Source organism: Tympanuchus pallidicinctus, unplaced genomic scaffold (assembly GCF_026119805.1).
Source record: "Tympanuchus pallidicinctus isolate F22 unplaced genomic scaffold, pur_lepc_1.0 scaffold18, whole genome shotgun sequence".
Classification (NCBI taxonomy): Eukaryota; Metazoa; Chordata; class Aves; order Galliformes; family Phasianidae; genus Tympanuchus; species Tympanuchus pallidicinctus.
The window spans coordinates 7,304,315-7,329,940 of record NW_026294699.1 but is presented as its reverse complement, the minus strand read 5'-3'; the positions used below and the strand labels follow the sequence as shown (position 1 = coordinate 7,329,940).

At 40.3% G+C, this 25,626-nt stretch overlaps 1 long non-coding RNA gene across 1 annotated transcript; it reads left to right on the top strand.

Annotated features, from left to right (window-relative positions):
* The first annotated feature begins 231 nt into the window (after nucleotides 1-231).
* On the top strand, nucleotides 232-23,772 carry LOC128079151 (uncharacterized). The gene is made up of 3 exons (XR_008205986.1): nucleotides 232-302; nucleotides 5,611-5,687; nucleotides 23,653-23,772. It is a non-coding gene; the product is annotated as an uncharacterized LOC128079151 (long non-coding RNA).
* The last annotated feature ends 1,854 nt before the right edge of the window (nucleotides 23,773-25,626 follow it).

Below are 25,626 nucleotides of genomic sequence, written 5' to 3'. Positions count from 1 at the left end.
AGATGAAGGACTTCCATAAATGCTCACGTATCTGCCAACAATCAGTCTCTGTAAAAGAAGACTGTGGACTTTTTCTTGGGAACTGCCGAGTCACAGCCTGAACCACTGAATGATCATCTGGGAAAGGTCAGCCCTGGGAGCACAGGTGAAGGCAATTCAGCAGTGTGACAAGAAGGGGTGGAGCCTGGCTGCACCTCTCTTAGACCCCATTTAAGGGCTGACTGCCACGGGGGAAGGGCCTCTGATGGGAGATCCTCTCCTCTGTGGGCTTTTCTTCTGTGAGCCCAGATGGTTGGAGCTGGGTGAGCATTCCTTTCCTGTTTGACCCTTTTGCCATTCCACCATGCTGATTTTTTGGACTGTAACATTTTCCTATTTACATCTGATTCAGTTGACCTGCTTAGTTTGGGGCATACTTACTTTGCCTTACTGTTTCTTTTCAATTTTTAAGTGAACAAATGCCAGTCTTTGAGAAGTTAGAAGTGAATAAACCATGCCACATCTTAGAGTCAGGGCAATATTTGGCAGTGCAGGTTTGCACGTAAATTCAGTACTTCTGCATTTCATTTTTTTTCATATTAAACGATCAGACCAGGTGCCTTGTCTGCTAATTATCCCAGACTTCTCCTTGCTGACCCAGCCCTCCACCAATATCGCAGCTCTGTTGGGCAATGCAGCTGCTAGGTGTGCTGCCCAAAGCGCCTCAGGCTCCTGCAGGCCTCGCAGCCTCACACCATGCGCCTGGTGCAGCAGCTCTGGCTGTTACTCGCGTGTGGACTGATTTATTTATTTGTTTATTTTTTAAGAAGATGTATCTTCTTTAACGGATGCACAGTGTTAAACTAATGGTCACCTGTCAGCATTAGTCTGGGAACTGCACATGAGGAAAACCAAGAAGGTTCCTGCGAGCATCATCAGTGTGTTTGGAGAGATCCCACCCTTGGCCTGGGGGGTTCTCTTGGCTCTGGACGGAAGGTCTGTTCGTTTGCTCTTAGGTGGGAGAAGTACAATAACACAAGGTAATACAGAGATAGAAAAACATTGTGCAGCCCTGTTAGTGAGAGAATGGCTTGGTGCTGTGGGACTTCACAGTTAAATTCTCACTGTGGGGCACTTAAAGTGCTCCACATCTCTGAAAAAAGTGCAGAGGATACAGGGGATCACATTTATTTGAATGCTTAAAAAAATAAGATGAAGTGCTATTTTCTTTCATCTTTCTGTAGGAGAAGTAGAATTCTGCCCTGGGGTGCTTCTGCCAGACCTGAGAATGGTGTGAAAGAAATGTCAATGGTGTGGTTTTACTTTTAATTTCCAAGCAGGAATGCAGTTCTCAGAGGCGAACTGGCCTGCTGGGATGAGGAGCCTTTTGGCTATATGAGCAAGGCCATTTAATTGAGGGCTGGAAAACAACCCTCTGTAATCTCTCTCTCATATACCTGGAATATTAACGAGAGTAAGAAGCGGCACTCATTCAGGTTCCTCATTTTCATTAGAGTGTTTATTAGAGCTCACAGCCTGGCTTTTCTGTTCAGCCCTTCTCATTGTCAGTCTCTGTCACCAGTACTGTTCCCCTCCTGCAAAATGGTAACACTGATTATCCTGCTTTGAAGCCCATTCTGACCTTTTCAGCTTTCCATAAAAAACTCTAGAGGCTTTAATTGAGTCTGAATGGAACTTTAAATCTGGTCCTGCAATGTCTTATGCACTCCATGTATAAAAATATAGAACTGGAAATGAATTTTTTTTGCTACATTATTTCACCTGTTATTACGCTTTAGTTTAGTTTTACTTTCTGCTGTCTTGTTACAGTTGGTTTACACTTTTAAACAGCTTTTTTGGCTCTTAAAGCTCTTTTTAAAAAACGAAATATTAATGTCCTCTTAGTGGTGTGGTTTTTATGTATAAATGTCATGTTTATATCAGTAATATGAAAACATATGGGCAGGCAACAGGTATGTGCTTAACCTAAGGACTACAACTTTATTTGCTTTTTTAGCTTGGTTTTCCAAGCGGAACATACAAACCAGTGGCCAGCTCAGTATGAAGTACCTGCATATGACGTTAGATGCTATGAGGGGCTGAATTGCCAATGGTAAAAGACTTATTTTTGCCTGAGGGAATCTTAGGATGAGAAGAAAGGTGCAAGATAGTAAAATCTATAATAATAATAATAATACAAAGGTGCCACTTCTGAGCATGTGTATCTGGTTGAGCAATAAATTCTATCTCTACTATAATACTCTTTGTCTATGGGATTCCATTTGGAAAATAAAAGGCAGTCCGAGGTTGACAGATAGGAACTGTAGGCACAGCAGCTTTAGAAGAGAATAGAGATTTGCAGCTTTTCCTTTACTGGTTTGTGTAGATGTATATGAGGAGAGCAATTGTCTAGATAAGGTAACCACTGAAAAGATACTCTTTATTGAATGTTAAGAATCTCTTTCCCAATCTAATAGGAATTTGAGAAATTTGCGGAAATTCTTACTCTAGTAATATGAAGTTGGCTATAAGACATAAAAATTGGATGAGATTTGGGAATGGAAGTGTATGATGTAGAAATATCTAGCTGGAAAGCAGAACAAATGGAGATGTTTTTTCATGAGTCTTTTTTTTTTGTCCTTAAAACAGCAAGAAATCTGCTACTTCTGTGCACAGGGGAAGCTGAGAGGTTCACAAACACTTGCACTTGAATTCATATTTAGAAATAGCTTTCTGCTTCTTCATGTGCTTGTCTGTCCAGCTATAATTATCCATCCTCCTTTTTCTCCAGTTACATGCTTTATAATGTTTAGCAGCTATTCCAAGAAGCAGCTTATTCCTGTGTGACAAGATTTAATTAAACTTCCAGTGAAATAATTAGTGAGGGTATTTCAAAAGGCTTTTTAAACTCAATGCAGCACTGAGGTCCAAATAGAGTTAACACTGTCATCAGAGATCAAAGCCACCAAAGAACGTGACTGAAAATTAAACCCCCAGCAGCAGTCAAATAAAGAAGCACACTGAAGCGGTTGTGATTTTCTGCCTCTTGGGTCCTATCTACAAATTGATTTGACGTGGAAGATTTCCCTCAGGAAGCTTAAAAAATGGTAAATTTCCATTAGTTACATAGCAAAGAATGTTCTTTCTATAATTTATAACCTATTAGGAAATGTTTTGGGAGGTGTTTGCCTCCTGTTATCTGTGTTTTCTGCTTTGCCAGCAGACCAGCTGGAGGTTGGTTTGGGGGCTGCTTGCTGCCTTGTGGAGCTTCAGGCCCAGAAAGGAGTGAGTGTGGAGATCTTCAGAGGAGCAGGGAAGAGAGGAGTGCTGAAAGCATGGAGTTCCCCCCACCCTGTGTGCCATAAATCCCAGCCTAGAGGCATGTTCTTGCTTATCTCAGGTCTCAGGAGGCCAAGGCAGAGGCTCCTCCCTGTTTTTGTGGCCTGCCATTTACCCAAGGTCAGTCCTCTTACCTCTTGCAGAGGAGTCATCTGTATTGAGAGCGAAATCCAAGTGCTGCCCATGGACTGTACTTAGCAAAGTGCAATTGGCAGTTTGACCTAGCAGGAGCTAGAGGAGTTAGATCAAGGTACCTTGATTGCTGCAGTGCAATTATTTCTTCCACACTCTTTAGGCGTTACAGAATGCAGATGGCTTCTGGACCTCATGGCCTTAAGACAGTGCTTAAGTCACAAGCTTAGCAAGACTTCAAATGGCTTTTTGTATGTTCACTAGGGCTTTTCAGAGTTACAGTATTGAGTGGAAAGCAGAAATTTCTCAAAGGGTGAGAGCAGCCTCAGTGAATGAGGGGTGGTGGAGCTGTGGTGTGTTTGGGAGTGCTTCCCTGTAGGTGGGGAAACCCAGCTGCCTGTGGGCTGCTGCCCTGTGCAGCTCATGCTGTGTGTTCTGCTCATGTGCAGGGGGCAGGCTGGGATGTTTGTTGGTTTCTGTTGTATTTATAACAGGGCTCTGTTGATTTAAATTGCCTGAAGCTAGGGACTGCATCTCTGGGTAGGACTCTGGAGAAAATATCAAGAGCAACTTTGCAGGGAGCAGATTTAATAGGTATGTGCTATGGGTTGCATGTTTGTCATCTCTTCTGAGCTGTGCTGTGCTTAGTTTGAACTGTGAAGATGTGAATAATTTATTCAGAAAGTTATGCTAACTATGTATGGCACAGAATCCCAGGAGATGAGTAAATAATTAATATATACATTTCTTTTGCAGCTCTGTCCTTGTTTGAGTCACTCAAGGCTTGCTGAATACGCTGAGCAGGCAAATGCACTTTTCGGTGCCCTATATCAGGATCCCTTCAGTGTTTCTATGCTGGGGACTAGTAATTCCTTTACAGCCTCCTTAAGAAATTCACCTAAATAATTAAAATCAAGAACAATGGAGTCTGTTTGTGATATGTTGGTAGGTTTGAATGAAATAAGATTGAAACCAAGCTGTTAGCAGTAGGAGAAAGTGCTGGCACTAAGCAAGGTCAAGTACAGTCTGAGCAGATGTGGTAGGAAGTTGCTGCAGCCTAATAACCTGTGTGTCCCCAGGTGCAGACAGTGCTGATAAGCAGCTAAAAGTCCAAAAAGTCTGTTGTTTGAAGCAGGGATTTAACAGCCAAATCTTATGATTGAGAATGAAAGTATAATACAGACCAGTGTTACCACTCCCTATGGAGTTAACAGCATTTACCTGCTGCCTGAGAGAATCCACTGTGGTCTTGTACTCTATTCAGTGTGTTTGTTTTGAGCATGAAATTTCTGGACATCATTCTCTTGTGTTTCTTCTATTTCCATTTCCTATTTTTTAAGATTTGTTTAAAAAAAACCAAGAAAATGTTATGTTTACAATCTCAAATATCACAGTGCCTTTTTGCATCCTTTGAAATATTTCTGAGGAAGACAAAAGCCATTTCACAGTGAAGGATAGTAGTTAGGAGGCTTGAACCTCTTAAATTCCATGTGCCACGCTGTCCATTGATAACTGCTTAAGGTTTCTTTTTATAATATATCTATGAGGATGAGCATTGAATGCAGTAATAAGTAATAGTACAATATAGGGCTGACAATAGGAACAATAATTGCTTGTTTTTCAAGGTAAAAACTATAAGACAGTAGCCTTAACTACTTGGGCTCACTCAAATTCATAAATGTTGCATTCAAGTAGAAAAGACTGGTGTCTGAACTTCTGTCTGTCTCAAAAAATGAAACAAATAAAAATAAGGGTTAAAAATAAGGATCCTAAATATCAGAACTAATCCCACTTAATACAATGTGTGACTGCAATAAACTGTTATTTCAAATATATCGTTGATCTTTAGGTTTGTTTTTTTTTTTTTTAATAATCTTACACTTAAATCAGACCATAAAATAATTAATTCTATCTGCAGTCTCATCACTGGGAAGGAATATAAGCTAATTGAAATTTTGTGGCATAGTTCACTATTTTCAAAATGAATATTCAAGGAGTTTTGGTAGTTTGATTTCCAAATAGTCAAGAATTATTCACAGATGACTCTAACGTTGTCTTCTGACTTAATGCCCTATGATGTGTAGTAGCTACTGTACACTTGAAGATTTTTGCCCACTATGAGTCCAGAGTGCTTTGTAATTGTTATTTTTCTTTTTCTAGGGCTGCTGCTGAATTATTTAGATGAGGAATGGGTGTTCTGACAGCAAGAATTATGGTAAAGACTTGAGATTTACAAGGTAATGAGAATGACATCTGCTTATGTGAAAGGAGGGAAGGGATTTAACGAAAATTTTTGTTCTCTTACCTGTAATTTGGTAAACATTGTGGGTGAACGTTGCATTCACCTCAGCAATCATGCTGAACTGGTATAAAGATACCCACTGTGTAGCAGCTCTTTCATTAAGATTTATGCACATAACAAAAACATTTTCCTAAATGCCCTCTGGGTAATTAAATGAGTGTCTTTGTTGTACAGCAGGCTTTGAATAATGATGACGTCCTGGGAGGTAATCATGACTCCCAGCAATCACAATCATAATCTTCAGAGAAGAAAAGATACAGCTAACCAGCATCCCATGCTGCTGTCTGTGAATGAGGCGCTCGGCATTTTGCTGGATGAATAGCTGAATATTTACAGAGAACATGGCTCCTTAGTGATGTGGGTTGAGGAGTCAAGGAGCTGTGAGGCTGGTGGACAGCAGCTGCATGCAGTGCCTGCAGCACACTCAGATGTCCTGGGCCGTGCTCCCCTGCAGTTGCTCTATGTAGTGCTCCCTTGTAACGAATACCCTTATTTAAGGAATATCCTTAGAGGAGTTACAGCTGTATGTGGAAGGGCTTGAAGCATGGGGCTTGTGGTGAAGTGCACATAGAGGTGTGAACTGAGTTATCTGCAGAATGCAGTGTTAGAGCACCAAGCCCTCCCCATTTGCTTCATTTGGTTGTGCCTGCGGGTTTCTGAGTTGGGTGACTCTGTTATGTAGACAAAGTCCAAAACACATTGTGTCAGTTTAAATATAGCTGATACATTTAATGAAGGAATGGAAAGTCTGGGAGCAAAGCTAACATGAGGGACAAAAAGAGTTTCCTGGAGCCTCTATATCCACTCAAATGCTTTTTCCCAAACGCTTGCTTCTCTGACAATTGTTCTTAGTCGTGTCTGTCATCAGGGGATCTTGGAACATTTAAGCTAGATTTCTGGATGATTTCTTAGATATTTTTTCTGTTTCATTGCTATCAATACTGATTCTAGTGTAAATATAATGATTTATTACATTTTTATGCTGTTAGAAGTTTACCTGTCTGGAACCACAAGCCTGATTATTGTTATTTGCTGAAGTAGAGTCTCTGTGACATAAAACAGAGACAGCAGAAAATGCAAGAGCTTAGTAGTAGTGCTCCAGGGTGCACTGGAGATGATTCCCCACTACACAAGGGGAAAATCTCACCAGGGGTACGCAGACAGATCAGGTCAGCACAGTAGGAATAAGAACTCATCGGTGCACTTCTGCTTGCAGAGTTTTTGACAGGAAGAGGCTTGTTATTGTGTCTGCAGTTCACATCCAGTTTGCAAACTCTCAAGATACGGGACAGACTGTAGGATGCCTGAAGGGAATGGGATGCAAACTAGAATTACCTCTGACCGTAACATTAATATTTGAGATTTTTGCACAAAGTGCCTGGGTTGAACATGTAATACAGTGTATGTTTAAGCAATCTGTGGCTGATAAAAAGACTGTGCATGGTAGAGATGAGTGGGTTAAGTTTTAAAAGAAGGAAGGTTTACATAAAGAAGCTTCTGCATGTTTTCTTCTCCTTTCAAAAAGTTAGCCATAGGGAAAATGTAAATCTTGGTGAGTAAGTTAAAGATGACTTGAGGCTGCTGTCAGTTACTTGATGCTCCTAGAACAGCTGCTACTGAAGAGCTTGTTTGCTTCTTGTACCTCTTTACTTGCTCTTGATAGCCATGCTTTGAGGATTTCTTCTAAGCCTGTTTCCGTTGAGAGCGATGACTGCGGAAGTGGGGGGTCAGAGCTGGTGGCAAGTGCTGTTTCAGCAAGCAAAACTTAAAGATTTTTTTTTTAATCAGTAAAATGTGCATTGGTGTGACTAATGGTCCAAAGTGATGGAGCAAGATCATTGTTATCACTCCTTGTCTATTTTTCAGCAAATCCGTACGTTCCTATTTTTTTCCTCCAGCAGTCCTTAACATATTCCAAGAGAGGAACTATCTGTGGGTGAGGAGCTAGGCTACTCAATATTTGGTAGCCTAGTCAGTAAATATCTGTAGGCAAAGGAAGCCTAACAACTTCTCCCCTGGAGGAAAAAAAAAAAAAAAAAAAAAAAAACCAACCAAACCCCACAAAAAAACCCCATACCACCCAAGCCAAGATATTTTAAAGTTGACACAGATATTAGTGAATCAAAAATACAATGTGAGTCTTCAATTTGTTTGAAGGGGTTTTGGCTGGGTTCATAATTCTGGGAGTATCATTGCCAAGTTCTCTGTCAGTTAGTCTTCTGCACTGTTAGAACACCAAGTCCATCCCAATGAAAAATACTGTGAGAAGGTTTTACTCTTGTACCACATAAAGATGGGAACAAGCACAAGGAAGCCAGCATCACCCCAGATCCAGTGGCATAGGACATTTGGAGAAAACTGACATCTAAAAAATATTACTTGGAGAGATGGGATATCAGGCTAACTGTGATTTAAAAGGAAATAAAGGAGCATCTGAGAGACTGTATGGGATAGGAGTCTTCAGATATAGCCAATCATGTAAAAGAGAGAGAATGTGCTGTCACAAACATGGAGAAAGGGAATGGGGATGGGAAGAGAGCTTAATTTGTTGGATTTCATTGAACGGTTTGGATGAAATCCCCAGACTGTTCTTCGTTTTCATTTCCTAGTTCACCCGTTCACTGCGACAATCCTCTTGGGAGCTTCTGGTTAGAGAGGCCTGCTTTCAGAATGCAGTGGAATTAATGAAATAACAGTAAGGGGAAATGCCGTGCTGGGTACAACTAACATTTGCCAGAAAGCTGTGGTTATACATGAGAAGTGACCTTATGGTTTTTGTGACTTAAAGAAAAATAAAGATTAAAAAAAATCCTTTTTCCAGGACTCTGGGTAGGACGCAGCCTGGCAGCAGCAATCCAAACCCATAGAGAATATCATGAAATAATTGAAAAATGGAGCATTGTTAAAACTAATTTTGAAACTGTGAAATTTTCTGGTTGCCTCCTTTTTGCTTCTAAGTTCTTCAATGGTTTAAATACCACCTGTAGAACAATAGTGCCATTCACTTAGTAATTTGTCTTTTTATTCCTGATAACAAACATGTTGACTACAAAAATAGCCATTCTACTTGTGATCATCAAACTCCAGCTGAATTTCAGACAAAGATTTTGGCAGATCTCCCGCTAAAATATTAGACAGCAAATCAAGCAGTGATTAGTGTTTGTTGCTGATGCACTTTGTGCTTTTAAATCTCCATATTGCTTTTGATACTTCAAAAAAGCAGTAAGGTATTGTTCCCCTAAAACACAATCTGAAGTACCTCTGAACTGAATATTGCTATATTTTTGCATGGGAATAAATCTTCTGGAATGCAAGAACTAAACACTGCACAAGAAATTTAAACATGCTTGCAGAAACAGAATGCTGCCCATCCCAGGTGGTTTGCACTGCGCTTGTTTAACCTGAGCTTGTTCAATGCGCAGCCATGCTCTTGTTCAGTTTGCTAGAGAGAGGTCTAGGTTCTTAGTTCAGTTTTAGTTATAGCTGTGCCTATGCAGTGTTTGTGTGGATATATTATAGAGGATGCAGTTCCAAGAGAGACACGTGCAGTTTTTTCCAAGTCAAAACTTGGTCATTGAGTGGATGGAAAAATCTGAACTTATGGCCTCATATTGAGCCTCCTGCGGTCAAAGAAGCTCCATTCACGTAAATCATTTTTTCTTATCAAGCAAGCATCTGTCTTGTGGTTTCAGTGGCATATGCTTACCTCAGTGGTCCTATGCATAAGTTTTACTTCAGCTTTGGATGCTCATCAAATCATTAAGGTTGGAAAAAACCTCTAACATCACCGAGTCCAACTGTCAACCCATCCCCACCATGCCCTCAATCCCTGAATTGAAATTTTGGTCATTTTTTTGTTGACACAGCCTTAGTTCTGATTGCTTTAGAATGCTCTAGATTTCATTCCTGACTTGATCCATCAATCCACTCTTTTTTTTTTTTTTTTCCAGTTTATTAAATTAAAATTATATTGTGTCATTTCAAATAAATGATGGTCAGCAAAACCTCAGGAGTGAAGTTCCGCAAGTTGGGTGCTGTAACCCAGCTACAAATCCAGGGAGCAGGACTTGGAGGTTAACACTGCAGTACATTGTTGCCTCCTTAGTATTAGAAAGCACTGGGATGCAGTGATTAACTGCAGAAAAGTAAACGTACCTGATTTCTGATCATAAGTCCATACTTAATTTAAGGGATATTTTAAAGCTGTCCGTTTGAAGGATTAGCAAGAGGAAGAAAGAAGCGTTGTTCCTTTATCTTCAAGCCGCACACAAACTGGGGAGCACTTTTCGATAAGCTGGGTGTGACTTATCTCCCGATTGAAATACACATCGTTCTTCCCTTTAAATGTATCTCAGGATTCAGATTACTTACAGCTGCTCCCTTTCTCCTCTTCTCAGTCTCCAACTTTTTCTTTTTAACATGGGAAAGCGATTTGCTTCCAAATATGTACCTTTTCATAACATAAATTCATGGAGAGGATGGGCAAAGACGTATTTGCTTGGCTGAGCTAATGAGAAAATGACTCAGCCTGAGTGCCTAACATCTCCTTGTATCACATAAAGCCTTTGACAAAGAAAAATGGGTTTTTAAATACTCAGAGCTGCCACAATAACTGATCATATTTTGTAGATTACAATAGGCTTAAAACAACAATGAACTGGGAGCCATGCAGCCTGATCTGTGTGAGGTTATAAATACCGGCTGCAGCTCCGTAACAAATAAATCCTTGCTTTGAATCTACGTAGAGCGCATTTTGGAGAAATGAAAATTCTTAATTGAAGGAAGAGAGCAGAAATGCCAAGCTGTAACCTTATCACCTCTCCTGAGAGAATGTTCGGGATACGATTTGGGCAATTGACTGTTAAAATTCCTTTAATTAAAAAGCAAAAAACTTGTGAGGGCAGCATGACTGACCTGCTTCAGATACGGCCTCGTGTTTCTGCTGTTCCTAGCTCTTCCCTGTGCTGCCACTCCATCCCCCCACAAACAGGCAATGCATTAGGTAAATGTAGGTGAATTCACTTTCTTTTCAGCTTGTTTTCTCCTCCTTGAATCTTTCCTTAAATGAAAATGACTTTTCATCTGCAGGGAAATGTAACACTGACCTCTGTTACTTAACATTTTAGAGTCCTAGAAAATGAGCTGGGGGAAAAGAGTCATACCTAGTGGTGTAATAAGCAGAGAGCATTTCCTTGGTTAACTACAACTTAATGAAAGTAGAAAATGTAAGGCTGGAAAATAAGAGGAAGCATCAGTATTTCAGGAAATTTCCATGCTGTTTTCTTCCTCAGTAAGGTTTTGTTAAATTTATTATTTCTACAGGTGGAAAATAATTTATTTTTAGGTATTCCTAAGGCAAGTTTGGCATGGTTGTTACAAATATCGTGAGATGCCTGTCCCATACAGTACATCTATATGGTTCCAGATGTACGTACATGGCTCTTAATCAGCTTAGCTTTTGTTTGGTGATCTCGTTTCTTATACTATTTTTTGCATGAAAAAATTGTTATCTTATGATCTGAATTTTTAACTCTAAGTTAGATCCTAAACCAGTGTAGTTCTATCAGGCTAAAAACAGAATTAATGTTTAGATAAGTAAAAAGTTGACTTAGTGTTGTTTTGTTAACCCCCTACTGAGTAATTTAAACTGTTTCGAAATCTACTTTCTACAAGAATTGTAGCCTGTTTACTGTGCTATCTTCATACTGATTTGTGAAACCTTCCTGTTTATTGTACTGCACAGAAGAAATAATTGGCAAGGATTATGTATTTTATATTGGTTTAAAAAAAAAAAAATCATCTGCTTTAGCTAAGTAAATTAAAACACTAGTTTTATGCTTTCAGTCCATCCAAATTAACTGAGATTGCATTGAGTACCTGTATGTGCACAGATGCAACAGGTAGAAAGGATTTACTGCATTCTTTATAACAATTAGATGTCATTGATCTCCTTTAAGCGTGACTTGTTAAAGATGCTGTTCATTGCCAGAGTTTTTCCTCTGTGATGCTTGTTTGGTAGACTGAACTTGCTTCAGCCATCTGTGGGTTCAAACTTTGTCAACTGAGAACAGAATAAATAAGATCTGCTGATGATGGAGCAAATGTTTTGGCATGTACAGAACAAATAACAATCAACTCCATCAGTGCTGGGCTTTGGATTTGGTGACATTTAAAATAGCTAGCCAGGTGTCTGAATGGTTATGTTTTGAAACCTCAGAGGGGACAGGGAAGACCTTTCTGTGGTGATATTTTTATGTAAAAAGAAAACTAGTAGTCCTAGGTGGAAATGAAATAGTGCTACAAGCTCTTTGGCATCCATTTCAATGGTGATCCTGCTTGGTGTTTATGTATTGCATTCTTAACAAGCCTTGAACAATTTTATAGTTTATTCAGTGTGCATTAGAAAGTATGTGCAAGTTTTGGCATAGGCAATTATTTCTACATTATTTTAATTTCTGGATTCAACTTAGGTTTTCTATGAATATAAAAGAAGGGAGAGGCTTCTTATTGCCAAATTCCCATTGGGAGATGAGGTGCTTTCACAACTGCACTGTTTGGTTCCACATAGAACACATGGAAAGTCCTAAGGTGGCTGTGAAGGTTGTGCCTTGGGACAGGAAAGCAGCCTGAGGCTGTTCCAAAGATCCATGCTGTTTAGCAACACTTGGAGCTGTGTAAAAAATACCTTGAACAATTTGCAAACAGCATTTTAAATGCTTTTTTGCAGTGGTGATTTCTTGCTCATCCCCAGCTTCCTGAGCCATGCCAGAACGAGCTGCCCACGTGTGCTGCTCAGACACACAGATGCAGACCTGTGCGTTCTGATATGGCTGTTGATCCATGGCTTTGTGAAAGGAACCCAGTTGTGCTTTTCCTGCTGGAGAGCTGGTTTGCATGCAGCTGTATGTCTTTTAATAAAATTAACTGAAATTAATTAGCTAGTTCCTCCTCAGCTCTTCTGACAGTGTAATCCCATGTCACAAGAGCACCATATTCAATTTGGCACCAGCTGCTCACAAGAGAGGCCTAGAGATAAATGAGCATGTAATCTAAATTACCTCTGAGCACTTGAAAGACCAGCCCATCTAGAATAGGTGAAAGTCATCACTGGTGAGCTGACAACATTTGGTCATAAAAAGCAGGAATGCAGAGTTTCCTGGAAACCAGGGAGGGAGCTGACGTTTTGTCTGCTATGTCTGTGTCTGTGTGTTTCCACCAGGGGGAATACAGGTTCACTAACAACGTCTTTTCATCCGCTCTAATTGAGGAATGGTTACAGTTTGTATGTTTGGTATCTGAACATTTAGCCATTCAAATATTCAGTGATATTCAGAAATTTTAGTTGGAGAGCATTTTCTACTTCCCTTGTGGTAGAAGTCGTGTAGTGGAACAAGTTGTTGGTGTGCTTAGAAGTAAATCTCACATTTTAGAAGCAGAAGAAATTGTGCAAATCAGTGCCACATCCATTTGTGGCATTAGAACAAATAAACTCTTCATAAAAAAAAATGCTCCTCTGAGAAGAAAACTGGGCTGAGGTCAGAGGACCAATTTTATTTGTAGTTACTATTCATATAGTTATGCTTTATGCTTTAGCCTTCATAAATTTACATTGCACGCTACTTGTAAAGAGTACCGTGTCACTAAGAAGTTGTTACTCTGGTGATAGTCAACCTTAAATATGAGGTTATTCTTTTTAATTTTTAATTTACTGCTGATCTACCAGGCTGTGAATCCTTAAGATGTCTCGGTGCAGGAGCTGTTGACATTTGCCACATTTTGTTGTGATCAATGGACTGCTTTGCAGAGCAAGAATCCTGTGTTCCTTCTATGGCATTTTGTGCTCTGCCTTTGAACATGGAAATATGCTGTATATCAGGTGGACAAATATTGCCATTAGACAAATGTATGACAAAAAAAATAATCCTATTGCCAAGCCAATCATGGAGCTTTGTGCAGTTAATCGATGTAACTTTTGTGTCTGTGCATGCTAGCAAAAATCAACTTCTGTTTGGCTCAGTGTTCTGCACCAGTTGTGTTATGGTGGTATGTGCCTCTACTCTATCTGTTGTAAGAAATGCTCTATTGGCAACTAAGAAAGTGTTTGTCACGTGGGTTTTTTCAGGTACTCTGTGCCTTCTGAAACAGAGGACAGGTAGTGTTATTTCTTTGGCACCGCTGCAGCATTGGGTAAGAGGTGCTGTAATGCACATTGTGGCTGCAGCAAGTTGGTGTGCATGGAGAAGTTCTCCCATGATCGAGGTGATGCTTCATGCAGTGGGCCTGTGTGCCCCCTGGGCCTGTGGCAGCACTGCCGTGTAGTCCTGCTCGGGCTGCTCGAGGCATTGTTTGCTGCAGGGTAGGATTGCACAGAGGATCATCTGCCAGCTGTAGCTGCTGGGAGGTGTAAATCATTTGGTGTCACACCCAAGCTGGTGATGCATGGCAGCGCTAGAGACTCTCTCTGAAGTCTGAGAGCTTCCCTTTGCCTGGCAGAAGGATCTGATTGCTGCTGAAGAGACAAGTGATACAGAGGCTCAAAAAAAAGTGAGCACAATGGTTTTCACCCAAAGGAGTTGTAGTAGCAGCCTGAGAGGAGATGGTGATGTTGGAAGCCAAGTTTGCTTCCCAGCCAGTGCCCCAGAACTATTGCAGAGCCTCCAGCAAGGCCGCATGCTGCTGGTGCCATGGGGTGCAGAAATGCAGCGTTGCTTAGGAACTGGCTTCTTCCTGGTGCCTGTCATTTGCTTGTCCTTGGGATCAGTACAGAAGTCCGTCTGCAGGCTCGCAGAGGAGCACAGCATTACCATGGCTGTGATGCTTCTAGTATCATCAGTGCTGCCGTAGAAATAAGATTTTCTGCTTCTCTTGTGATGGTTGAAACTCTTTGCACAGATTTTATGTATGGATGAAGTATTGAACACTGTGACTCAGAGTCTAGAGCAGGATGGGTGAATTGCACAGCAGAACTGCTCAGTAAGGCTTCTTCCTGCCGAGGTCCTTACAACAGCTGGGTCCCTGTAAGAGAGGTTTGTGTTACTGGGAATCAGGCCTGAGTAATTAAATTTTTGAAGCTAATATTTCCACGATCTCTAGATCTTTAAAGTTTTCTGTCTATCAAGCCTAGCTTATTTCTTGTCACTTCAGTCTGCTTCAGTTGTTAAACTCAATCTTCCCTTTATACAGATGCATCTTCTTGCTCCCACTGAGTTTCTAATGCCTGTACCTGAAGACCCTGATAATCTGCCTGTTCCACTGTAGCACCTCCTTTACTTCTTTGTTACTCTTTGCTTTGTTGTTCAACAATTTTAAGGATTAATTTCTCCCATTTCTTCCCCTGTAGCATACGTAGGAGGCTAGCATCCTTTTTGCTGTGTTGTCATTTGAACTGTGGCTGTTCAGTTCAGGCTCTTTATGGTCTTCTTGTTTGGATTTGCTGTATTGCTATAGATGCTTTGCTGGATTTGAGCTTTTCTCTCTCTTTTTTTCTTTCTATTTAGAAAACTCTTCCTATTTATTCTGAATCCAGAAGCATACAAAGTCCTCAGTTTACTTGCAAAAAATTCCTGTTTGTGCTCATAAATCTGCAGGATCTCCTTCAAATTATTTTGCCTGACAGAAGTGCTTTCATGTTCCATTTACGGATGAGTAAGCAAAGGCCAAGTCAGTGGAGGTGTGGGCTGAGCGCAGAGTTCCAGGTGTAAGACCTGTGATTTACACATTTATCTCCCCTCATCTTGGAGAAATGTAATTCAAGCTTTGTGTTTTGCACCAGTAAAACAATTTCTGACTAAAGCTTCAGAATTTTTTTTCTAAATTAGTATTAGAGAGAATCTCAACTGTAACAACAGTATTCTGTCATCTTCGATGCAAGCTTATGGTTTACCTGATTTTGGAAAGATATAATCTTTCCCATGTCCTCCAGGACTGTGCATTTCAAGGATGCTAGCTTTGTCATTAGAAAGTAAATAAACCTGAGTATGGGATTATGATGTCTTACCTTGCAAGACAGAAATATTTTGCATCTCTTCTAAAGTTAATTCATTGCTCTTTGCCTTTCTGGGCTGTGGGCAGCAAGACAACTGTTTGCCATAACCATAAATTATGAAGTAATTCAGTGAGCTTCTAGTGGAAAGTGAAGGCTTCTGCCATACGCCTGAGGCTTCTGTAATCCCCAGGTGCTACAAATCAACGTGACCTTGCAATGCCACATAGATGCCAAATTGCCAGCAAGAAGGAGAACCCGGCTCACTGCTGTGTGGGAAGAGAGCTCTGGCTCTGTCGATACCTCCCCGTTCCAGTTGAGACCTAATTGTTTGGGGAGTTGGGAGAACCATAAATAAAAGAGATTAAATTCTACTGTTGAGATGAAAGTTTGATTTTAAAAAGACATGAGTTCAAGAGTGGTCATGCTTGTGTGCAGAATGGCTCTGTGACTGTGGGAGAAATGATTACAGTTTGTAGATAATTGGGAGCCTGTAACTGCTTATGAATTAAGATGAAGTTGTTCTTTTGTTGTGGCTTCATTTTGTGCTGCTAGGTTTTTCCATGATAGCTGTTCCCAGCTCCGGTTGTTCTTTGTTTTGAACTCAGAGTGCTTTGTGAATGTGTGCTACCTCAAATGCGGCTGGCTGCATGCAGTCCTGCAAATGCGAGCTCTTGTAAGGTCTAAACTGAAAATCCCAGGTAGCACCAGTTTGGGCAGCGTGCTTTAGGGGAGGGCTGTGACACAGAGTGGCTCTCTGTCCCTGTGCCAGCTCCCTGTCCCTGGCAGGCTGCTTGAGCCCAGTTATCGTCACGAGGGCCAGCAGCATTGCTCGAGTGGCTTTTTCTTGTAGTACACCTCTGTGTGCTCCAGCCCAGTAAAACTGTTAAGCTAAATGTTAAACTGAATTTATAACAACATTTCTAAGGACACAACAATGACATTTCTTTAACTGAAGTTAAAGGAGTAGAAATATGAAGTGTGGAAGAGGTTTTAGCTCATGAATGTTTCTTTGTTTCTAGGAAATATGTTAAAAATGAATTCCTTTTCCTTCTTTAGGAAGCTGACACAACGTGCAATGAGCAAACTGTGCCTTCTGCTGGTTTCACAAACTGTCAAAGCAGTATGCTGTCTGTAACACTCTTTCATTAGAGGTAGCAGTTCCTTGGCCGGGGCAGTTATTGTGTTTATCACCAAGACAACTGGCTTGCTGCATTGCTTCCCATGCTTTGCATGGCTTCTTCTTCTGTAGCTTGCCTGCACTCAGAACTTGTGTGCTGGTTTCCCCATACTGGTCCATGAGGATCAGGTTGGATAAGCCTAAAATTAATGAAGCTAAGGGCATGCAAATTTTTCTATGCCAAATGCAGAGATGAAAGATGGTAGAACAGTGAAGACAGGCAGGCATCTCCCCAAAATAAATCAAAGGTGGATTTTCAAGGTGTATCTTTTAAGAATGTAGATCTCCACCTTTAAATCTGTGTGTTTGGGTTTTTAATTGTACAGTCTGTAAATAAGACTTTTCCCTGAAGACAATTGTAGTTCTGGAGATTGATTCATTTTCAGATATTGCAAACAATGTTCAGGGATTTGAAGCTGAGTTATTCTCTGAATTTTGGCTGAGAACTGTGTGCTTGCAGCTCAGACTGAGTTCCAAGTAGAAGCCCTGTTTTCAGCACCCATTTCTTTCCCCCCAGATGGATCTCTTAGTTGCTTTCATCAGATAATAATATCCAGTAATATCCCAGTAATATCAAGGCTTTTATTTTTTAAGCAGTCCAAAAATCAGTCATGTGCTGACCTATCTACCCATATCAGGTACCCCCTTAATGCTATTTTTGCATTTGAATATTTTTCCATTCGATCTCTTAAGCTAATCATACATGCCCTTAAACATGTGTTTTTCTCATAGTGTGACTTGGTTGCACTGACTTCAGTAGAGCTTGTGATGTGCTGAATGCTGTGAGTGCTTGCAAATCCTTGCTGGATTTGGTTCTTTAGTGTAATGTATGGAAAATGATTACCTCAGTAGGTGTTAGTCTGTTAGGAAACCTTTTGGAGACCTTACAGGAAATCTTGGTTCTTCCAAATGATTATTGTTCCCTGAGTTCATCATTCTCTTTTTCCCACCCGTTTGCCAAGAATACTGCATCACTGACAACAGGAGGTGCTTTAAGAAGACTGGATAGTTGGATTAATTATATTATAATTAGTTTGGCAATTCCCTTTGAAGAAACAAAACTCTATTACATAGAAATTAAATCAATTCCTTGTGCCTCAGCGTGTGCCCAGGACCTTAGGTGCTTGTGTCCATCAGTGGTAAGAACTGAATTTATATGGGTAAGCACAGAAGCAATTTCCTGTCTGTTCTGCTTCTCAGCATGTAGCCCCAACAGCAGCCACCCCATTCCAAGATTAGAAACGTTTTTCAAGATTACTTATTTAAAGGTAAAATTACGTAGTGCTTGTTTGGGCTATCTATTATAATACAAATTATTTTGAAGCCATTGGAGTTTTTAGTCTCTTTGTGTGGATTTTTTACAAGGACAAAAGCATTTCTGTGTACATATGATAAAGGTTAAAAATCTTTTCTGGACTAACTACATTACTTTTAGTCTATCTGGGGAAAAAAATCAGGCCATTTCCAGTGAGTACAGTATTGTTCTGCACTTGGACACTTCTTCACTGAGACACTTCCCAAGATTGCTAGTGATAAAAAATATTTGTCATCCAGTGCATGTTCAGTGACCCTTGTGAAATGAGTTTAGTTTCTAGATAAGGGTTTTCAAAGTTGTGTTGATAGAAAGCAAGCGTTTTTCTCACTGTTTGCATTTATAGAAGCAGGAAAAATACAAAGATGCAATGTAGCTAAATTTCAGGGCTTATAAGAGATTTAGAATTGGAGAAGTTACACAGGTATTTTCTTACTGGGATTTCAATAAACTCAATGGAAGATACTTGTGCGTGGCATGGTTCAGAATTTCACTTGGCCACACACAGAGTCCCAGCATTTAGTTCAGGTTGATCAAAGCTGTTGTAATTTTTTAGATAAAGTTGGTTTCATCTGCAGGCTTACAAGAAAATGTTTACTTGCACCAGTCTCAGCTTTGCTGCTACATTTTTACAGGCTTTTGCTGTAGCCTGCATGCTTGGGTGCTTGATTGCTGCTAGAGTGGATATTGACTTTCTGCTGAGACAGACATTGCAAGCTGATGTGTTTTGTTTAACATTTAAAAGCTACTCAGGCAGCCTGAAGTTTGCATCCACCTTGGGAAGGGAGGGACAGAACAGAGGAGCAGGATGGGAGGAAAACGATTTCAGAGAAAAGCAATTGTAAAAAAAAAAAGACAACAACAAAACAAAGCAGTTCTTGTTCAAAGTCAATACATTCAAACCTGTCTCTGAACAATGGAAAACCGGATTTTGAAAGACTTCTAAATAGCTCCCTGTACTGGGGTCAAAGAAGAAAACAATCCCATTCATGGTAGAAGCCCGATCGATAGGAAATCCATATGGGGCAGTGCTTTTTGTGGTGGTTGGCTTTGGCAGTGTTGTGCTTGGCGATGGTAAGAGTCAAATATCTCTGATAGAAGCCTGCGTTTTCAGCATAGAGAAGGGAGAGATGAGCTTCCCAAAGGCTATCAGTGTCATTTAGCAAAACTGTTGTTTTTTTTCCTGGTCTCATTTGGAGCCTAAGCAGGAGAAATTGCAGTAACCAGCTCAGCTGTACCCCTCTTATTCCTGATTGACAAAGCGCTGTTATTCCAGATAATCAGAATCCCAAACGGTAGAGAACTTTCTACGGTTCTGAACAGGAGTATCTTTTTATGTAAAAACAAATATTGCTCTTTGCTACAAGGCAGAGTATCAGTGAAGTTTGGAAAGTACTTCTCTAAAACTTCTTTCTGTAACTAAGATTTGTGAAATAGGTTAGCATGAGTTGCCCTCAAAAATTAACTTGAATAGTAATCAATTCAGTTCTTCAGTGGTACATCAGAGGAAGGGGGAAAAAAGCAAACTGAGGAAAGAAACAAATATCCACTTTGTATGGATTTTAGTAACAGCATTCTCCTTTTCATTTACAGTTTGTTTTAATCCAGTTCTGTTACTTTATATAAGGGAAACGTTCTGATAAGTCCTTCCCATGCTGTGCTGAGATGTTTCAATAAAAGATATGTTGAAGAATGCTGCCCAGGCCCCATCCCGGCTTGAGTCAGTTGATCAGTTTCATACAGATAGTGCTTTTGGATCTGGGGACTCAGCACTCTTTTTTCCATCCAAACCCTTCAGAGAGTAGTAACAGAAAAACAAGACTAGATGTTTATCTTTTTCTTTGCAATGTTAAATTCACCCCTAGAATGGCCCATATTATTCAAATGACAATAAATCTGATTTTTACATTGCATTTAATCAACAGTAAGAGAAAACAGAAGTGTTTTCTTTCTGTGTATCTTGATTCATTTTTATTATAGAAGCTAGAAGGGAGTGGTCAGCTTTCAAACCAAGGTGGCACTGGATACACAGGGACCTTTCCATTAGTTGCTGCTTTTTTCTGCTCCCTGCTTTCCGTTTGCTCCTGGTCTGTAATATACACATCAGCTGCAAAATGTTTCTCTTTTTCAGCCATTGTGCCAAGACAGACCTTGATCCTAGTGATTTATCCTTGGTGATATATCCAAGGTTGGCCTTTTTTTCTTGACTAATCAAGCAGAACTTCTTCCAGGCTCTCGGTAGTTTGAACACTCATTTCAGAAGTTCAGACTTCACAAAAGTAGTTTCTCTGTGCATAAATATACCAAGTGCAGTTGCCAAGACAACTTTTTAGAAATTTTCTTTGAGCCTTGTACTGCTCTAGATTCAGCTTTTCCTGGTTTTTCTTTCCCCTGTTCATCAAGTGCCAAATTCCCACTCTGGGATGTCCCATTCTTTCCATGGGATGCGTGTCAGTTCAGCCTTTCCCTCCCAGCTGTTGCTCCTGTATGTTGGTATGAGCCACTTATTTGAAAAGTTTCCATTTTGCCTCTGTTACACAAGCTTATCACATTATTGTGACTAAAATCACAACATTTCTGCTGACAAAAATGTGAGAAAAATTGCACTAATCCTCTAAGTTTTCATAAAGCAATGCTGGTTTTTATGTCTGTTTGTGTGTGTTTCTTTTGGATGCCAATCTGTTTTTATTCATTATTTCATGTTTTAGTGGGAAACTACTTGGAGGAAAGAAACATCTTCACTTCCATGTTATCCCATTTTGTAGAGAATGCACCAGACTGTGAAAGCTGTCATGACTGTTATGACTGGAGGTCCTTCATGGTGTTAAAAATTAAGACCTTACAGGTTCTTTGAATGAGAAAATGAGTAGCTCAGTTTTCATGTCTCCCTCTTCAAACTGTCCTAGCTTTAATTCTATATTATTAAAATTCAGTCATAGTGAGTACATTAAGTATAGTTAATTCCATTGGAATTTTGATTAAGTGTTTTTAGCCTGCAGATGAAGTTAAATTAAATAATATTGCCATGTGCCAATAATTTTTGTCTTCCAGGATTCTGCCCACAAAGATATTACATTAGAAAGTCAAGGCAGTCACTAGGGTTTAAAGCACATCAATTTGGAAGCGTTTTAACTTGGAAAGAAACAGAAAAAATGAGCTTGAAATGAATCTGTGTCCCAGCCTCACGGAGTTAATTCTTTTTGAGAAGCTGTGTCTGTAGAGTTTCTGTAGTGTTACTTCCAAAGGCAGTTACCAGCCCACCTTTCTGGTTCTTGACTGGTGAAGTGACTGAATTCCTCATTGGATGAGGTTATCAGGAGCCTTGTGGATAAAATTCTGAGAGAATTTATTTCTGTGATGGAATTTGTATGGATTTCTTACCATCACAGGATTGTTTCTGTTATTTATATATACTGTTATGACAATTTATATAAAGAGGGAAATAAGAACAGAACAAAACAGTTCTCTTGTGAAGGGAATTAAAAACTCACTGTGCTAAAGCTCTACATCTCAAAGTAGTCCTGGTCCTGCATCACTTAAGCGATTTGACTGAGTTGACATTAAATTTGTTGGTTAGCTTTTTTTCAACCCTGACAGCAGCACTGAGACTTGGATTTGATCTTTATTTCCCATAACCTTTCTGTCTCTCTGTTACCTTAGTCTGACTTTCCATTGCACTGGCTCTTAATCATTTGTTATTTTTGTTATAATATTAAGAGCCTGCATAGCAGGTAAAGTAACTTGTGCAGAAGGTCTTAATGGCACACTAAGCCGCCTGCTTCACTGAGTTAAGGGAGCTCAATATAAAACAAAATTTGAATTCAGCTAGTTCTGGCCGTGCTCAGAATTCATTAGCTGTTTAAAAATCTTAGTATTAAATAAATTGATGTGGCTTTGAATGTTGATAAGGCTGCAGGCGTAAATGATGTACGTGCAAAACTGCTGGAGTGAAGATAGGCTTAACCTGTTCTGTTTTCTAAGTGTGTTTGCTTTCACAGAGTCTGGATTGACTCCTGAAAGGGAAATTTACCATCAGTACAAAAACCCCAAATATTCTTGCTAATGGGAGACTGCTTATGTTCTTCTCTTAGGCAGCATGTTTTGGTGCTAAAGCACAGCACCTGCACCCAGTAACTGAGCACTTGCTTGGAGCAATACTCTGCTGCTGGTTAGAAAAACACATCAGTCTTTTAGTAGAGGGGTAAGCTTAGCACTTTAAATGGCCAAACTTCTCAAGTACATCACCTGGGTTACGTCCTGTAATACTTCTGTCCATCTAGTAGCAGTTAAACTGTTTAATAACTGAAAGTTCTATATTGTTTTTCTTAGCTAGACACATACCTCCCTATTGAGCTGCATTGCAGTGCATGAAATAGGCCAAGCTGCCACCAAAGGTACCTGGGCTGGCCCTGATGAGATGATAATAGGTTAGATTTAATTGATGGGGCATACTATTCTGAATGACTAAAGTTGGCAGCTTGTTATGTTAGATTGTGCCTTTATCTGTGCTTTCCTGGGCCAGAAGCTATAAAACTCTGGGCTACATCCTTTATTCAGACTTACTGTATATTCCTAATACTATTGAGCTCTAATATCTTGCTGTATGTCAGTGTCATCTCAGCTGCTAGACTCTGGATGCAAGAATTCATTTTGACTGTGTTGCCCTCATATCCTTTGCACAAGGCAAAAATATTTACCAGAGATAGAAAGAGCAGATGCTGAGTAATATATTTGAAAAATGGTCTATAAATACAGATCGCGATTGACTGGAAATGAAATACTGTGATAAAAATTCCATTTGTGAAAAGTGTGATTGTGCCAAGGAGTGCACTGCCTGCTCTAGGGTTTTATACAAGTTATACAGCTTCAGCATTACTTTATTTTTCTTATATTGCTAACTGGAATTTCAGGAAAGTATACTAACGGGTTTGGGGAAAACAGTTATTGTAAAACTATTGCCAGGTTACACAGCTAGACATCATTGTGTGCACTTTACAGCACTGTACTTCTTATGCCATTCTGGATTAGAAAAGCTTTTAAAAAGGAGGAGAAGGTGCCAGATATGGCAAATTCAAGGAAATAAAAAAATAATGGATATATATTTGATTTGGGTTACTGCGAGCTCACATTTCTTGTAGTACAAGATCCACTTTTGAAAGTCTTGCTCTTTCAGTTGACAGTGAAACAGCTCATGGCAGCTTTTAGGCTCTTAGAAAATATCACTCAGCTGCTGGGTGTTCCTGTCATTGTGCTGAGAAATGGGTACACCTTAGGAAGCATCACACTGGGTTTATTATGACTGACACCTATGCCAGCCCTTCAGACAGACTAAGTGTAGTGTCTCTTAAGGACAGCTGAAATATCCAAAGACTAGAGTGAGTGTGAATAGAGACATGGTATCAATGTGATTTTTGTCTGTCATTTAGGCAGGTTCAGAGGCATCTAGAAGCAGTGGAAAAAATAAACAAGAGGAGACAGAGCAGGAAGACTTCACACTGTGGTTCTGGGGCAAGCAGTTCGTGGGCTCTCTGGGCAGCGTACAGCTGGGAAGGTAAGGTGAGCTGAAACTACGTTGAGCAGAAGGGCTCCTGTGTGCTTGGATGACTGTTGTGTTCAGCATGGTATCTCAGAACGCTTAAGCATGCCACAGCATTTTTTGGGCCTGTGGTCACTTGCTGTGCAGCTCAGAACGCAATAGATATCCCCAGCTGGGGACTTCTGTTTTCTTCTTACAGTTTTCTGGAAGTCAAATTTTGTTCAGCGAAGTGTTGTTTGACTGTATTTGACACATGTACCACCCTGGGATCCTTCTTGAGATTGGAAAGGGTTTGGAGGAGTTAGTGGCAAAGTGTGCAGTGAATTCAATGAGTGGGATAGGAGCTCAGACTGATGCTGTGTGTGATGTGAAGAAGCTTTGTAACTGTACAAAGCCACCTTTGAGGAAGGTTAGAAGGTACAAAAGCATTGATCTCTGTGGTGAGGGGTGTTTGGGAACCTCAGAGGTGCACGGGAGACCTCAGTGGAGGTAAGTGTGGAAGGACAAGCAGACCATTGGCTTCAGAGCCTCCACGGTTGTGAAGCAGCTCAAGACTCTGGGTTTTATGAATTTCTGAGAGAAATTCAGTATGGCTTTAAGTAAGATAAATTACAGAGAAAAGCTGAAGTATATTAAAAGACCACTTCTTTCCAAGTGCTGGACATCTTCAGATGCAGACCACTGTGTTGCAACCAGTGCCAGCCAGAGGAGCTGCTGCCTGGCGGCGGTGCCAGCCCATGAGAAAGGGGCGATTCATCCAGAGTGACCTTCCAGTCTTCAGCTGTTTCCTAAATGCGCTCTCCTGAGGTGCTGTTATTTAACTGCAGGCATCAGGGCTTGTTCTCCCGCTGGCTCTGCGGCTGTTGCTCATTGAACAGGTTGGAGCAATCGACGTGGTTCCTACCGGGCTGCTGCTTCAGAAAGGTCATGTACGCCCCAGCAAAGTCTGTCACTCGCCTTTTAAGAACAGTAGGAATCAAATCTTCTCAGTAACTGTGACCAACAAAGCTACGGGAGATGTTTTGCAGCTTAATATTCTATTACAGATCAGAGCCACTGGGAAAACTTTTGAAGTAACATAAGAGAGAAACAAAAAAACTAAATGAAAGGCTCTTCAAGGCTAACGTCTTTTAGCAATCTAGGCTGTCAGTACGCTCACCAAACTTACTTATTCTTTCCTGTATTTGGGAAAAAATGAGGAACTGTTGGGAGCACCAGGTGGTTGCACCAAGCACCCATGAAATGCTCGTGCAAAGAATGGCTTGCCTGTGGGCAGGAGCTGGTTGACATTCAGAGGGGAGGGAAAGAGGGTAAGAGATAAAGACTTAAGAAAGACGACATTTTAGAATTAGGTATGTGCTGTGCATGACTGGATCAAAGGCTGCAGGTTAAACTAAACATGAATACAATTCTGTTAGGGAACTGGTTGTGCTGTATTTGTCACTCTGCATATCTTGCCTATTTCAGGTTTCGTGGTAAAATATAGTCATGGAGCTAGGAAATGAAAGCTTCATTAGTGGCCATTATTGCACTGAATGGGGCATTTCTGTACTCTGTGATATCAAGCATTTGCTTTGTGCTTCAGAAATTACTTTTTCTTCTCTTAATGGGAGTGTGCACTTTTAAAATTGCTTGAAGTGAGAACGACACCAGAGATTAGTTTAACCAAAGTTTGTCAGCCATGTGCATTGTGTAATTCACAGGTACCACATGCTGCAGGATGGTGAAAAATACCCAGAAATTGCAATAACTGTATGCTAATTTTGTATCATCATAAATTGGACTCTTTTCCTCTGTTGAAAAATGTACCTTAAAGAGATGAAGCGCAACTAAGTGGGGCTTACATCTGAATTTTCATTGCCAT